The sequence below is a fragment of the Aulonocara stuartgranti genome (assembly GCF_965226115.1).
Source record: "Aulonocara stuartgranti genome assembly, chromosome: 3".
Classification (NCBI taxonomy): domain Eukaryota; kingdom Metazoa; phylum Chordata; class Actinopteri; order Cichliformes; family Cichlidae; genus Aulonocara; species Aulonocara stuartgranti.
In genome coordinates this window covers 33669965-33683054 of record NC_138941.1, presented here as the reverse complement: position 1 = coordinate 33683054, position 13090 = coordinate 33669965, and the positions used below count along the sequence as shown (strand labels likewise).

Here is a 13090-nt window from a genome sequence, read left to right as displayed (position 1 = left end):
AGTGTTAATCTTGCTGCTCTTAATAACCTGAATTTCTTATTGATGTTTGTAAAGAAACGACAAAGACTTTAGATGAACGGTGACTATATTTTCCAGAGGATTGACTGATCAGTGGGCAGTAGTTTAGCACATGCTGCTTTCAGCTCAAACAAAACTTACTCTGTTTGGTCTTCAGCATGACTAACTATGGTGGCGTACCCCCAAAAAGAAGTGAGCTACATTTGTAACCTTGAACACCCCAAGGGTAAACTAAAGTTCATGGTACAGGCGTCTACTCTCTTTGCTGAGGGTTTTTAAGAAGGAAGAATTGGAGGTATACTCCAATTCCTCATCCTCACTGGGAAGGTCTATGTCAGGGTGCTGGAGAGAAGAGTCTGTCTCATGGTTGTGCAAAACTACACAGGAGTTTGCCCAACCAATCTATGTGTGTTTTTTGGAAGGCATTCGACCAGGTTCCTCTGGACATCATGTGAGGAGTGATTGGGGAGTACAAGTTGATGGGTCCAATGCTATAGGCCATTCAGTTCCTGTACAACTGTAGTGAGACCTTGCTTTGAGGTCAGGTGAGGTTTGAGAGTTTAAGAGTTTGTATCCATCAGGGCTGCCCTGATTGTGTTCATACTTTTTATGGACAGAATTTCAAGATACAGCCAGTTGGGACGTTTTCACCACTTTATTGACCTCAGGATCACGTGTTTGTTCTCCAGAGACAATGCAGCTCTTTTGGACTCTTTAGGAACCCTCGGCTGCAAGTCTGAAACCATGGTCGTCAGTCAGAAGAGAGGGTGGAGTTCTTATTCCAAGTCATGGACTAGCTCTGGGTAGTGACTAAAATAATAAGACTGCAAATCCCTGTGATAGAAACTAGCTTCTTCCAAAGGGTGGTCGTGCTCTCCCTTAGAGATAAGGAGGAGAGGCTTGGAGTAGAGCCTCTACTCCTTCGTATTTAAAGGTAAAGAAAGGTTGAGGCTCATTCATTTGACCAGGACACCTCCTGCGTGCATCTTAGGTGAGTAAACACAGCACATGCTAAAGAGATTTGTATTCCTTGGCCGAATTGGGAAGATCTTGGTGGCCCCCGGAAGAGGTGGAAGAGGTGGTTTGGGAGGTAGAGGTCTGTTCTGGTGTTATTATTATTATTATTATTATTATTATTAAGGTGGCTGGGGACAGGAATGTCTGAGTCTCTCTGCTTAGACTTCCTGTTACCTGGAGCCAGATAAGGGAAGAAAATGGATGGATGGATGGATGGATGGATGGAGCACAATTACGAGCTATTGTTTTTGATGCTCTGTGAAAACATTCATGTCCACTCAATGGCAATATGAAATAGAATACAGTGTAGAGTAGAAATAAGAGAACCTGATTACTGACGAAGCAACAAAAAATGATATATGTGGCAGAGCAAGATTTTAAGAAATCTTTCGAAGAACAATTACATTGGCTTCGAAATAACCTGTCTGGGGTGAACCCCTCCTCTCGCCTACTGTCAGCTGGGATAGCTGCCAGCCTGCCTGCGGCCGTGGTTGGATAAATGGTTAAGAAAAAAGACGGAGTTCAGAAATAACTGTGATATAGAGCCAGTCATGATTTGGCTATTTACTTAGGGAAAATTTTTCATTTACAAAATATTTGACTTTTGTCTCGCAATGCTAGTTATCAAGTGCAAAACATTCCCAAATGTTTGCCCTGAAGGTGAAACACTGTTCAATTAATATTTTTCCATTTTAATATTAGTAATGATGCACAGAACTTATTTCCTGAATCTGAAGGGGACTCAAATAGTCAAATATAAAAACGCTGGATGTTTTTCTTCCACCTCTTCCTTTATGTGTGTCTGGATTGTTTCAGTTTCTTATCTCATTCATTGATGAGATTTGGCAATGAACACATTTGCACTTCCAACAAATTTTTCACATTCTTTGATTCAACATCTTTGGGTGTTTTATTAATAACTGATAGGTCTTCGTTTCATCTTTTAAGCCCTTTCTACAGCACTTTAAAGTAGTTTCTTTGACATGTTAAAAATAGCCAAACAGAAAGATCACAGTGAATTTAAATGGAGCACTGCTGCCTGTAACTTGGAATGATTTCCAAGTACTCACTGATTACCCTATTAAACTAAAGTCACTTTATACTTTACATATCGTTACTGTTAGTACAACGTCGATTACCAAACCGTAACAGAGATTTTATACACTTGTTAAGGCCAGAGCTATACTACTTCACTGTTGCTGCTGGCTTCCAGCAAAGCTAATGTTAAACCAATATTAAACTTGGAAGCTACACAGCTGAGCAAACAGAATGAACTAAAGGTACAATGTAGACCAACTGTGTGCTGCAAATGAAACACAGCTATGGGGCCTTTTGCCGGCAGAATGGTGGAGACTGTTGTTTTGCAGCAGCTAGACAGGCAGCATGCCCCGCAGCAGACTGATGACGACGATCCATATGGGGATCCTCAATCAAGCCAGCTCCCAGATCAACAAGAAACGAATCCAGAAAAGAGTTGACGCCGCTGCCAAGGCTTTGACTTCATGCGCACATCATATTAGAGCTACTTCAGAGGCAGACGGAAGGTTTGACCTTTAGTTACGACTGCGGCAGGAACGAAAGGAAAGGGAGACAAATAAAAGGCTGCAGCTATCGGCGCGATTGCAAATTTTTGTTTGTTTTTGAAGTGTAAATTATTGCTAGCTATCTCAGTGAAAAGATATTATCAGATTGGGTTTCTTCAACTGAGTGACGAAGTGAGAAAAAACCAAGCAAACAGAGAAAACAGGGAGTTAAATGATTAAAATCGAGACCGATAAGGAAGAGACAACTTCCGTGAAAAGGTTGACTGGAAAAACAGGGGCGGTAGTGAGATGAGGGCCAGGGAGCAATCCAGCCTGAGCCAACAGTTGCCGCAGTGTATAAACCTCCGAAGGTTAATTTCTCCAGCTCAGCATCTTGCCAATATCCCTGCGATCAGAACCTCTGTAGGCCAGCCATCTGCTTCCCCTTTTCTCTCTGCCTGCACTGCTGATTCCTAGTTGGCTTCATGAGGGAGTGGACATGCATCAGTGCTGTTTTAGGAACTAATGTCTCAATGTAGAAGGAAGGAAGGGAAAGGGATTAGGCAAAAACTCCGATTTTTAATCAGCGAGTTAATTCTAGACTTGCTGTTAGCAGCTTGTACATAATCTGAAGAAAATATAAAAGGAGCATATTACACATTCTTCTCTTACAGTAACGGTTTCAAATAACGAGGTCAGGATAGGTACACGTAATCACTATGCACACAAAAGTTAGCTTTTTTCTTCTCTCGGCTCTGGTGTGGTATGAATGTGAGAGGATATCCCCAATGTGGTCACCTCAGAAGCTCCTCCCACCTACTGTTTGTGTTTTTGAGGGGCAGCCAATCAGAAGAAAGCTTGCTGAAAGGAAGAGGAAAGAGTGCTAAAGCATCTCGCTTCAGAAAAAATGACCCGAGGAGCTGCACCAAGGCCCAGTATAAGAAATATTTTAACATATTTCATCTATTTTCTCCAATGTCCTTTATTTAAACCGTCAACATCTCACTGAAAAAAAGGGACTGGCCATCTCTTGGATTTATGTAAGCATCTTGCATGTATTTAACACAATTGCCTCATGTTTTAAAGATAAATGTAACTATATAGTGTAAAAACTACATGATATGCAGAAAGGGTGTATTAAATTGTTCATATCATGTTCAGGTGAAGTAAGTCAATAAGATAGCAACGTTAAATCTCGTGAAACCACGCGTGATTTCATCTCGCGGGCTTTGGATCGTGGTTTAAAAAATGCATCCATCTCAGTCAAGTCGAGCAGCCAACTCTACGTTTTTTGGTATGTCTTGATTTTTTGAATTAATATTTACCATATTTCAGCCAAATGTAGTTAAACGTCTAGAGTGCCGCCATGTAACATGCTAAAAAAGAGCCGTTAGCTTATTTGCTGTTTTATCTGTTATCAAAGAATTGGCGCTTTTTCATTTGAATTTGTCTTTGGCACAAGAGCCGTAATATCACATTAAACCTAATTACGAGGCACTCATAACATAATTTGGTTTTCTGTGTGAATAGATTTGTCAACTGACTCTTCAGTTACATTGTGTATTTACTGCACCGTGGTGTTAGTGAGATTTTGGACATTGAACAGCTTTAGCTAATATCATCAGCGGTATTATGCTAGCTTACATCCCTACCCCTCCTGCCCTCACCTGCTGTCCTTTTGTTTTTGTTTTTGTTTTTGTTGATGCACATTGAGAGACCACATCTATTCTGCATTTCACCAGGAGTCAGCTGATGGATTGTGGGTTCAAGGTGTTATGGTAAGAAAGTATATTCTATTTTCGCTTAAGGTTTCTGTAACTTAATTATAATAGGTTTTTTATAATTATTAGGTGCATGCATACTCAAATAGACCACCCTATTAATACAACTGAGAAATCCAAAATCTGCCATAGGTTTAACTTATACCTGTATGTATTGTCAGAAAGGTGATTACTGGACTCACATTAATGCACACTTGAACTAAAATGAGGTTGTAACTTGTGGGTTCTTGGGTTGCAAATCAGAAATAAACATCTTTGGATTTTTTTAATCCCATAAGATCTGGAAACACAGTTTTTATTCAACAAAACATTACATTATTAACAAAGCACAGTGCCTGCTGTTATTTCAAAATAATTTTATGTCATTTCAGATGAAATGCAGCATTCCAGTGCATCCCAACCATGCCTTTACAGTCAAGGTTTCTGACGGAGCTGAGTTTCTCTCTGACAGTCTGCTGAAAGTGTTTGCAAAGTGATCGGGGGAACAGGGCACAAAGCTAAAGGATGTAGCTGCCATGATGACAGTAAGAACTTTAAAATTCTTTAACTACAAAGTGTATATGTATTGCATTAGGTCAGTAAAAGATTTTTATGCTGCATCCATTGAAACAGACAACTATTACCTGTGAGTACTGATTCCACCGAAAGGATGCCATAATTTTCGTCATGCATTTACTGGCCCACTGAGAAAAATTGATCTTTTTAAAAAAATAAATGTTCTGGAAACTATATATCCATAAAGTTGATGTCAAACAGGAACTTTTGATATTGCTTTGTAGATGCTGGTGTTGCATGTTGACTGGTTTAAGTTTTGGTCTGGGATCATTTTCTTCTGTGCTACTGAAAAGTTCACAAATCTCTGTTTTCTTTGTTATAATACTTTAGGATGACATTAATGCTCAAAGGGAGTCTCATCAAAGTGCTCCGCATCTGTGTGAAAGACAATTGCAACATCTTGGTGCAGGAGTTCATGGTGAGTGTTTTATGAGTAGATTGTGGCTTTGCAACATTTAAAAATGCATTTAGTTATCCACTTGATCCTCATTGGACCAGTTAGGACCAGTAGTCCTCTTTAATAATTTGAAGTTCACATGAGGCCTGGTAGTGAACTCAGCCGCCGGCCCTTGAGGCCCCACCCCTGTATTAGGGGTCACATCAGTGTGAAAAAACTTTAAATTTGTCATTCTAGTGAACAAAGGAAAATCCCACCAATATTTACATTAGCTTTTGTTTGAAAAAAAAAAAAAGACCAACAGCTAACCAAATTGTGGGGCTGAAAGTCTAAATTCTAACATCTTCTGAGTGACAAAACCTGGATTTCTGATGGGCCGGTGTCTTTCTAAGAAAAACTAATGTAAAGCATTTGAAATTATGTTTTTCACCCTCTCTTAGAAACTCTGTTAGACCATGAATGGCAGCATGGCAGGCCACTCTTTGGCTATAGCTATTTACTATGTTGCTTGCATTGGTTTAAATTACTCTAACATTAGAACTGGTAGATTCAAAAGAGAGTTTAAAAAGGAATCTTAAAGAAATGTTTTGTGTTTAACCAGGACTTGACTGAGGCCACTGCACAGATTGAGAAAACCACAATGAACATCTGTCTCCAGAGGATGCACCAGGCAATGACTTTTCTGACGTTGGCATCATCATCGAGGGTATAGTAGTTCTTCAAGATCTGGATAACGTGACCTTTGCAGTAGCCATGCTGTTTGGACCTTTTTTATTCCTTCAATATGAGTTACCCATCACAACTCTGCTACACTTTTGAGGTGATTCAAAGGGTGGTAATGGAGTTGGAAGCAACTCAGCTCTCAAGAAAAGCTCACAACTAAGACAAAACTGCTCCTGCAACGAAGCTCACTGTTATGCATGTGAGGTGACCAGCTCTAGGTGAGAAGACATTTAAATCTCACACTTGTTCTGCTGCATTTTTGAAGCTCAATTCCAGGAACAGATCGCAGGGTTCATTTTTATATACACTGCAACTGCCATGAGGACGAGCCATTTTGTTGTTGTTGTTGTTGTTTGTTTTTCCTTTTGCTCTGTACAAGTTCTCTGTCTGTTTGGCAGCATTTTTAAATTTCTCTTTGTATTTTTTCTTTCTTTTACTAGTGAAGAGATGTAGCATGAACAGTTATGCAGTCTAAATATCCCATATGGGCCGTGTGAAATGGTATTTTCAGTTTCATTCAGTTGAAGTAAGGAACGTTGAATATTTCTAAGTGTGCTGTTTTGAACCAAGATGTCACAGTATGATCAGTGCCGTAATTTTTCACAGTCACTGTATCAATGTTATTTTTGCATCTCTTGAATAAAGGTTTTGACCTGCAAGTGCTAATTTCTTTAGTTATTGGGGTAAAATGGGTAATGTTAATAGGAAGGTGTTTGCCAATTCAGTAACCTAATTTAATGTTAATGGAAACTAACATTACCTCAAATTGTTTAGTTATAATTGTTGTTTAACTGAATCTTGACGTTAGAGGCCTTAAATAGAATGTTTTGTATTGTTCTTTCCCAACATTTTTCAAAAGAAAGAGTCTAATTTCTTTGCTGTGATTGATTCCAGAGAACACGGAAGAACTGACATTATTTAACTGTTGGTTTATATAGATTCAGTAGTGGAGTAATGTCAGTTTAATTATTTACCTACTGTCAATGCAGTGAAATTAGACATTTTGTTTTGAAAGGTTACTGGTGGATGCCAGCAACCATCTTGGAAGAGAACAATATAATCTGTTATAAGGCCTCCATTTGAAAATTGTGTATTTGATACTAGAATATAATAGCAAAATGTAATTTGAAGATAACATGTAGTATTTAAGTGACCAAGTAGTATTGGGTAAAAGTTATTGAATGGTGTTGGGATAAAGTGAGAAAATTGTGAAGGATTAAAATATTTCAAGAGCTCAAATTACTTCATCAAAACATGTTTAAGTCACATTTTATCAACACAAATTGCACAGGTTTATTGAACATGAATAAATTGTGTTAATTTAACTCAATTGTTTAAGTTGCTGCCAAAGCAAAACATCTGTGTGCAACAAATGTCCACCATTGAATTAAGTAAATCCAACAACATATTTTTTTCAGTGCTGAGTGACTTTAGATCTTCCTGACAACAAAAGAAAAATATATAATATATAGGCTAGTTGAAGCCAATTTGAAGTTCACAGCTCACATCAATTATCCTGTCAAGCGTGGGGGACAAAAAGAGCCGGAAATATAATTTACGAGCTCCCCGACAGTTATTTTTTTTTCCTTTTTTTTGTTGCAACCTAAAGCAATAATACACTTTCAGTTCAGTGCTCAGCCACAATCTTTTCATACACTGCCACTTCACCAAGGGGATAAGTACTAAGGGTATATTTTTCTTGACCTAGGAGGACACAGTGTCAATTATTCGGGGTAGGGCCGGGTGGAGGACTTCATTCCCTAATCAAAATAAATGGCCAGGGCAGCAGAAAGTGAATGGAGCTAAGCCCTCAATATTCCTTCGAGACGGGGGGGGTGGAAGGGTTGGTTTGGGCTGCAAACAAATCCATTACCACAAGGTAAACAGGACGCATCAGCACTCTTGGCCCATTTGAATGGTTCGAAACCTTTGACCACCACCCTCCACAGGATCCTTCCGTTTCAGACGCGGGAGCTGATAACAGGGGTTTCTTTTTTTGCCCCCCTCCCCCTTTGCACCCTAGAGTCAATCTTACATAATACATTTCTGATGATAAAACCCTTCCGCTGTGCATATGGCAGCTCCGCTAACTGAAAGTGGCTGTGACTAACTCACTGTAATAGGAAAATTCAGCTTACTGCATATAATAGAGAAACGTGGAAGAAGTTCAAACTTGAATGCATTATTACAGCTTAGTGTGGTCTTGAGCAATCCACAGTGGGGTGAGGGGTTGGAGGTGGGGGAATGGGATGTCATTAAAAGCAGTCATAAAATTAGACGTTTCCCCCTCATTTTTTCCCTTCACCAGCTGGTAGTCATTTCACTGTCAGGGAGTATATAATTTCCGCTGATAGTGAAGACAGTTCCGCTTGAGGGAACTATTTTTTTCCCCATTTATAAGTGCTTTTAGGGGGCTCCTCGTACACAACAAGGCTTTCACGTTGTCCATCTTCTTCCCAATGTCTTTTTCACAATAGCTTTGCTTTTGACATTACACAAAGCTATATCAGGGATAATATGAAACTGTCATGCTGTCCTATAAAGGTTTACAGAGTCAGTCAGCGATATTGCCAAACACTGGAGCCAACGGAAAAGGCACTTGCTAGAAAAGTCAAGGTTGTGCAACTTCAGCTACATGCTGCACTTCAGAGTCCAAATGCTGCTAATGTTTTTCACTTTCAAAAGTATTTTCAATGTATTTTCAGTCAGTTTATCATAGATTTTGAGCACACTGAATAGTGAACAAAAAGCACCGATTAAAAATGTGGTTTCAATAGGATTACTGAGTCAACCTTTAATCTAGTTCAGCTGTTATCATACTTTCTTTTTTGCACTGCATATCGAGTACTGCAGGGCAAGGCTAAGAGTTGCTGGCCTTCATCACGGTGCACGGCACATTCCAGTTTTTACTTTAGTAAGGTTGGATTCCCCTTGAAGTTGCTAAAGCATGGAGATTGTTGTCATTTCAAAAAGAAAAAAACTTTCAGAAGCACCTTCATCTGTGAGCCTACTGTGCGTGGTGATCAAAAGTGGTGACTCAATAGGTGGTTGCTAATGAGCGCAGAAAATACTGCAGAAATTAGTTTCACAAGTCATGAAAATTTGGGTCTAGTTTGTTAAAAATGTGACACAAGGAGAACAGGATCGTGCAGAAAACAATGAAACTATTTCACTGATAATTAATGTCATTAATGTCGCAAAACTGCAACAAAAATAAACCGACTTGTAGCTGAAATGACTTTTAATCAGTTTAGCACAGTTGGAAGTGTAAGTGTAGTGTAGTGGGTGACGCCACTGCAAAAGATCCCTGAGAGCAGGCATGTATCCCTGGGAGGGTTGTGTCAGGTGTACAAATCTTCAACATGAAGGACTTTTAATGCCAAAATTTGTGATTTAAAAATATGACAATGAAGGTTGAAACAACCCTGTTTTTACTGTCACAACAACTATTGCATCACTCGTTCGCATTTTGTTAGTAATACACATCTTGGGAAACCCCCTCTGTTGGGTGAATCATGCAACATCAACACACATAACATGGTTAAAGGGTGCTTCTCCCACTTCCTCTTTTTCTATTCATCCATCCATTCTCTTCCACTTATCCTTAACAGGGTCGTGGGGTCCTTAAGCCCAGCTACCATAGGGCGAGAGGCAGGTATACCCTGGACACAATCATACGCACTCACACCCACATCTATGGGCAATTTAGAAGGGAGGAAGACAGAGTACCCGGGGAGGACCCATGTAAATATTGTCAGAAGATGCAAACTCCAGAAATGCCCCGACCAGATGATGGAGCCAAACTCAGGACCTTCTTGTTGTGCAGTGTTACTTTTTAAATTTTCACCTACTAATCCCAATGCTGACAGATTGGCAACTAGCTAATATTCGCCAATATATCAGTCAGGCTCTGTGTCAAATCAAATACATGTGGCTCCTTCCACTGGGGTCACCTTTGTGCATAATCAAGCAGGCAGAAGAATAGTACAGATACCGTAAACAGGACTGAAAAATGTTTGCTTTGTTTCCATATATAACACTTTAGAACAGGCTGAGCAAATTCCCCAGAGAAAATGTAAAACACAAAAGAGTGGACGGTTGACTGCTACTGCTCGAGGCCATACAAGAGTATTTAACTAGCAGAGATTAACTACTGTATTTCCACTGGTAGTCTAGATGTCCTAGAGTAGCACCTCAGGGAGGAGCGATGCCAGGAAGGGAGTGGTGGAAGGCCTAAAAGAAGAGGGATGTGGGGTGAAGTGTTCATATCGTGGAGATGGATTCGAAAACTTGACATTATAGAGTCACAGGTGAAACAGAACAAAAGCATTCAGCCTCCATGTGTTTTGACCATTTGAGTTGCTCTGTAAGGTGGTGATTATTTTGTCATATTGATTACTGCATGCCACAAGAAATCATCTCAATCCTGGTGGGTGAGGATGGTGTTAATGACTTCTGTATATTGAGAATAACAATAAAAAAAAAGAAAGAAAATAAAATGATGGAATACACATCCTTTTGCAGACCTCAACTTGAATTCACCTTATTTAAACTTTAAAAATAATGGCACAGCAGCTGTGTTCACAAGTCAATTTATTCCCTCCCAAAATATGTCTCTCATTTTCCCCCACTGTCTTGACCAAGCCTACACATGACAGCAGTCGATCTAACTCGGATGGACATATTTGTGGAACTTCCTCAAACTGCTCCTGATTCCTTCTGTGACATCTTCTCGGGCCATTTCTCGTTAGCCTTCATAACGTCACGGCCGTACCCACTGCCATTCATGTTATAATGCTGCATGATATGTTTCACTCAAGTCAGTCTCTCTCTGGCACACACACATGCACACAAAATCCAAGGTTGCAGTGCCTTGCAATCAGCAGTCATCCAGGTAAATGGTAAAAAACCCACACTCCCAACTTTAAGATGACTGTGAGTTAATTTTGAAAATCAGGCATCGGAGCAGGCAATTACAGAAGTGAACCTGAGCAAACTACTTTTTTTTCCTGGGAAAACTTTTTTTTCCCTGTTACACTGAGTTTTTCAGTTCCATATCAAGCATAGTTGGACATTTTTTGCACACAGTAATCAATAATGCCTCAAGATTAACATGTGTTGTGTCTCTCAAAAAAATCAACAAATTTCAGGTGCAATCAAGTATAACCACAGCTTAATCACACAAGCACAAATAATAATGCATTGCAGTGAGATTATCATTGTCTGGGAGGATTGTTGATCATATTTTCAGGTTTTTCTGGCTTTGTAATTAAGGCTGTGTTATTCTTGCAGTTCTTTTAAGTGCTTAACAGCAACTGAGGACAGTAGATGCCTCTATGGACACACCCTTGAGTTGTTCCTTACGCCATATCTTCCATTTTCCAGTGGAATATATGGATGCAGGAAACATGTAGCAATGATACTTAGTCTTTCTGGCCTCCCTCACCCGCCTACCACTTTCCCTTCATCCTTCCTCCGCTCTGTTTCTCTATCTCTGCTTCCCTGCATCTTCCCTCTCCGTGCTTCTGCCTGGAAGTGGAACCGATCATTCCGGATTCTCTCCTCCATCACTGAATAAAGCTCCTCTACTTGTGATGCAGAGCAGGAGAGAAAGCACAGGAATATGGCATGTATCCAGCATTGCTGGTTCAGAGAGAAGAAGTGCAGCATTTTGTATGCAGGCAGGATTAGCCTAATTGAAGTGTCAGCCTGAGAAAATTGCGGATGCGTGTGGGTTAATGTCTGGGTATAGCAGAAGCTTCACTCTTCGCAGTGATGATGAGAAATTTGGCTATCATTGCAGGCCTCATTTGATTGTATGTGAGTGTTTGTGAGTGTGAGTATGGACGCTAGCGTACGGTGATGGTTATTGGAAAACGTACCATCTAGTTGAATTGTAATGCTGAGACAGCGGGTTGGAAGCTGTTGGCTCCAGTCATTACTGAGCCATTACATTAAAGTTCCCCTTCAATTAAAATCACGTTTTAACCTCATTAAAATGTCCATGTGTATCTTTTTTTAGATGCAACAAAACAATCGATGCTATGGCTAGGCAACGCCGCCATGGATCTACAATTGATTAATGACAGTCCCAAAAAGTGGATTTTGAGAGCTAGGGTTGTATAGTTAATATAACTCACAACCTACAGGGTGGGAAAAAGGTTCTCCTTTTCAGATTAGACATGCAACCCTCCCTTCTTGGAAAGCTGACAAGCTGGCTAAACAGCAACATTAGCTAGTTATGAGCTAACATTATGCTAGCTAGCACTAGGCTTGAGTATTCTAAAAGTCACACTTTCCCCCAAATGAACAGCTTGATTAGACGTCATATAACAGTTTATTTACCAAGTGTTGCATTCACTTTAAATACAGTTTCACTAACGCAGGCTAACAGCAGCTAACAGTGACAAAAACAGACAGAAAACTTCATGACAACAACTCATGTCCGTATCAGTTTCATTGGACAGATGTAAGCTTCACGGACTTCTACAAATTTTTACAGGATTCTCACCCAACACTGACAGCTGAGGTAAACAGTCAACTGATAACTGAATACTCAACTGAACACAGATAAGGAAAAACTCAAGGACACATCTGGTCCGGAGTAACTTTACTACCTGAGTGCACTCACTACAGGTGAACGGTGGAGTTTTTTGAAGTTAACTCAGTGGTAAATTAAACACAGGACCAGTTTTGATCAGTTAAATTAATTTGGAAACTTGTGAACAAACTCATCAACACATACGTTGGCCTTTTCTAACACCTGACATTAAGGTGGTGTGAGCTGAATGATACCATATTTCTTGCCACCTGTCTCTGCTTCTATCATTGTAATTGTCACGGTAATTGAAATGTGTCAGTGTGACAGTGATAACAGTGAATTAATGCTGAACCTCAGAGAGGGAAATAAAATCATACAAGCTGCACTGGAGCCATACCGCCGAGCAACACATTGCGGGTATGTACAAGAGCTATTATTGCCTTGTCAAGGCATGAACCAAATGACTACCTTAAACAAGTCTCACTCAACATTTTCACAGCATATGCAGGAGAAAAGAATGCTTTAATGGTTTTAC

At 39.9% G+C, this 13090-nt stretch overlaps 1 long non-coding RNA gene across 4 annotated transcripts; it reads left to right on the top strand.

The window, feature by feature from the left end:
* The first annotated feature begins 3563 nt into the window (after window positions 1-3563).
* LOC309704047 lies at window positions 3564-6604 on the top strand. 4 transcript variants are annotated; one of them, XR_014276126.1, is made up of 6 exons: window positions 3564-3598; window positions 3720-3852; window positions 4273-4336; window positions 4711-4863; window positions 5225-5312; window positions 5893-6604. It is a non-coding gene; the product is annotated as an uncharacterized lncRNA (long non-coding RNA). The 4 variants fall into 4 exon arrangements; XR_014276127.1 differs by having other exon boundaries at window positions 3570-3852; window positions 4301-4336; XR_014276128.1 differs by having other exon boundaries at window positions 3570-3852.
* Window positions 6605-13090: the final 6486 nt, after the last annotated feature.